This window comes from Convolutriloba macropyga, unplaced genomic scaffold (assembly GCF_964194025.1).
Source record: "Convolutriloba macropyga unplaced genomic scaffold, txConMacr16.3 SCAFFOLD_2819, whole genome shotgun sequence".
NCBI lineage: Eukaryota > Metazoa > Xenacoelomorpha > Acoela > Convolutidae > Convolutriloba > Convolutriloba macropyga.
Genome location: NW_027451700.1, coordinates 27,893 through 31,921, shown reverse-complemented (window position 1 = coordinate 31,921; position 4,029 = coordinate 27,893).

Genomic DNA, 4,029 nt, shown 5'->3' with positions numbered 1-4,029 from the left:
CGTCTTTTGAAATCAATTTTATGGGAGTGAATTTTGAAACGTGCGAAAAATTCTGGAGGGGTTTCAGTGTTGAGCTAAATTGAGAGTGGAACGAAAACAGAGTTGATTTTTGTTCATACCGCTGTTCTTTAGATAGCGAGAAATAGAGGTGTGCAAAAAAATTTTCGGTAAGCGAGCAAAATTGTTTGTTCACGGCTGCCTTTTTTCAGTTTTAGTGGTTTGAATAGGCTACAATAAAAGCTCTGAGCATGCTTAATTAGTGTTTCAAAAAAATTGTAGCCAAAATCGCTATGAAATGGTAGTTTCATAGCGATTTTGGCATTTTTTGCCGCCTTTGTTTTATGGATTTTATTGAGAATAAAAACGCAGACTTTTTTCAAAGGAAATTTTAAGTTAGCAAACGATAACAGTTTTTATGGTATAAAACAGTTTTTTGTTCAGAAAATGACTATAAAAAAAGTTTTGCAAATTTCTTGCAGTTCTACAAATTTTCTTCAAAAATAGGGAAGTGTAAATTTAACATGTCTTAACTAATGCTGCTTGAGCATTTTTAATTGCTCTCAAACGAAGTTTGTAGCAATTATATTAGTCCTGTCGGTCTTTTTTTATGCGATTTTTCGCTTGACCAATTTTTCGTCTGACGCTTTTGACTTTTCGTCCTCAAAAACGGGATAAACAGGTAGCGCCCAGCGGGCATTTTGTGCTCTTAGAGCCTTTCAGGCCTGTTTCAGCTCAAACTGTCTTGGAGACTTATACTAATACTTATGGTGTGAGGGGCGGTTCTTAGAGGTTGACACCCCCCCCCCCTTTGTTGACCCCCCACCCCCACTATTGGCTCCACCCCCCCCCCCGTGGCTAGCTACTGACCAAGCCAACCACTCGCCGGTCGTTTGAGAGCAATTCGCCCGACGTTAGTCGGTTATGTTTGATGGTTTTATTTGCATAGAAAAACAAGGTTTTTGTTGTTAGGTATCCTTGTTGGTTTTCGGGTTAATTCTTTTCAACTTTTGACCTTTTCTGGTTCTATTACTATTAATAGTTTTCACTGGTACCATTTAATCGAAGAGGTAGTTTCTTGACTGAGACGACTTTTCCAGTGTTCCGGAAATCCTCCGGCTATTTTAAGATATGTCCATGCCTTTTTCGGGTATTTTTCTTTATTTTACAGGGCTTTTTTATTGTTCTCTCACTTTGTTTCGCTTTTGGAAGCTCTCAATGGTTGTCTTAAGAGTCATATTTGGATCTGTTATTGGTTTTTCTTCATATGTAATGTTTTTTCTTCTACTTTGATACGACTTATTTTCAAAGAAATTTAATGATTTTGCCGTTTTTCCATTTTTGGTAGTGTTTTGTTCTTCAAGTTAGTGTCATAAGGGATAGGTGCTATTGGCTTATTTAATTTCATCTCCTTGTTTCAATTCAGGTCGAACCGTTCAAGCCACTGTGATCTTTTTTTCACAAAAGAATAGTGTTTTCTTTGTCAGCTTTTGAACTTTTTATTTGGTGAAACATGTAGTTTAAGAAATGACAGTTATCATGGCTCCCTAATGAGTCATATTTGTCGAAATGATCTTTTCTATTTTTATCTAACAGTTTTTACGACTTAAACGCAAATAGTCGTGGTTTTGCCAGTTCTTGTGTTTGTGTTGTTTTTCCGCTTAGGTCTCACTAAGGACAGGTATCATTGGCTCTGTAATGGGTTATTAGGCTGCTTTTGTTCATATCTGACTTTTTTAGTGTTTTTTACGCAATTTGTTTGAAAAACAAGCCTTTTTCAAAATTTTGCCGGTTTTGAAGCCTTTGTCGCTAAGTTTCATTAATGACATGACTTATTGCTCTCAATTGGGGTATAATTGAATGCAGTTAAGGATTTCAGTTAAATGTTTTTGATTTTATTGTCTTTCAGAACATACGTTGAATTTGAAATTTGTTAGTTGCCTGTTTTCCTTTGTTGCGTGGGCCCTGAAGTGTTTTCTGATTTGTTGATTTATTCTTTTGATGTGTAATATAATAGAAATGGCAGATTTCAAGTTTTAGTTGCGTCTTTTAGTGAGTTCGATGCCATTTATCTTCATAGAAGGAAGTTTAAATCGTTATTTTGCCAAGTGTCATGATCTTAGAAGCGTTTTTCATGATCGTAACCCTCTTTGTCTAAAGAAATAAAATAATTTTTAGTTTTGTTCTATTGTTCTGCTATTATCGTGGCCGTTTAGGTATATGATTTACTTACTATCAGATGCTCTTTTAAGGAGGCTGATAGTCTTTTATCTATTTTGTTCAATTCTCACATTTCAAAGAGTTTGAATTGTAATGAGGAGCTGTCTTTTCTTAAGATCTGTTCACACATTTTGAGAATCTTTGAAGTCAGATATGAGTTGTGATTTTGATCACGCCAAAACAGGAAGTGGAGCGAAAAAGCTCTAGGCTTTGCGTATTGAATTTTTTTCACTCTAATTATAAATTTGAGTAATAAATGGTGTTTGGACAAAAATTCTTTTTCTCCAGTGGTTTTTGTTCACTTGCGGCAGTTTACCGTTTTCATCAATTTTTTGATCGAATTTTTTGTAAAATTTTCCCCAACCCATTCATAGTCCATTCTATGTCTAGTTTTTTGTTTAGTTATTGAAAAGTTTTTGTATTGTAGGTCAGGACTCAATTCACCCTATGAATTACGCAATTTAGTGATTACAGTCAAGGTCCAAGGAGCAAAATCAGAAGAAACGGGATGAACTGATGAGGCATTATGTTACAAATGCCATTAGAGCGATTGCTTTATGGTACCAATTTTAGTTTATGATACCAAATAGTATTCCATATTGAAACCGCAACTGGTAGAGCGGAGCTGTATAATCTATTTTAATCTGCACATAAAATTAGAACATTTTTTGACACTTAGAAAAAAGCCTGTCAAATTGTTTCTTGTACTGTTTCAATCCCAATAGGCTCATAGGGGACAGTGGCTGCTATTTATTGGTATTCTGCGTGCTCTGTTTAATTTTGTTAGCTAAAAGCAAGAAAAAATTGGTTGTTCTTGTGTCCTATATGCAGAATTTGGAGCATTGTCTTATTATTAGTCTGGTAGTCGTAAACTTCTCGACCTGAAATCCTCGTATCTGGCCAGCTCCTGTTTCATTCTCTAATTTCTCTTCAATTTGTATGGAAGCGTTCTAAAAAACTAGAGCGTCAATTAATGCTGATTTTTTATTGTATAAAAAGGAAAATATTCGAATATTCGTGTGCACCCCGATGCCGCCATTATTTGGTCGTGAAATGCAAATTTTTTGCTGTAAATGTTTTATCACGTTTCCCTGTGGACGTTATTTCATTCATGCGCTTATGTAATCATAGGCAGTTCTGGGGACAGAGTAACATGGTGTTGGAAATGAGTTTTCTTTTGTAGTCTTTTGGCGGGCGCTTATTTATAAGACAGGCTTTTTGAAAACGATTTAAAGCTAGTTGGCCTGTCCTGCAGTTCTGCAACTTTTTGAGGCTAAATGAACTTTCGAGTTCGCGGTACAGCAATATCGTGTTTCAGCTGGCAAAACTTCACAAACGTGAAATGAACTTGCATTTGAAAATGTCAATATATGTATGAACAAATCAATCGTTTTTGTCATAAACGAGCATATCGACAAAGTAACTACAAAACAAAGTTGTTAAGCATAATTTTGTAGCAAATCTTTGTTCCTGGACTGATTGAGGTCGTGTTCCTTTAATTGTAGTCGACTAGTTGCTTGACTCAACTTTAATTGACTACTTCAATCAACTAGATTTTATAATTACAACTAAGTATAAAGTATCTTCTGAATAATTTGCGATGAAAATAGATACGGTTGAAATTATACTGACCAAACATCTCACAGTGATAAGTTAAACTTCAACAAAAAGCAAACATAGGAAGCAGTTTTGATGAAACTAATGGCATCTAGGTGTGATTTCCGCCTCTGCAAAGGTTAATGGAATTTCAGCGAATCATTAAAGTGGCCAGTGGCATTATTGATGTTAAAGATGCTTATCTTTTAACAATGC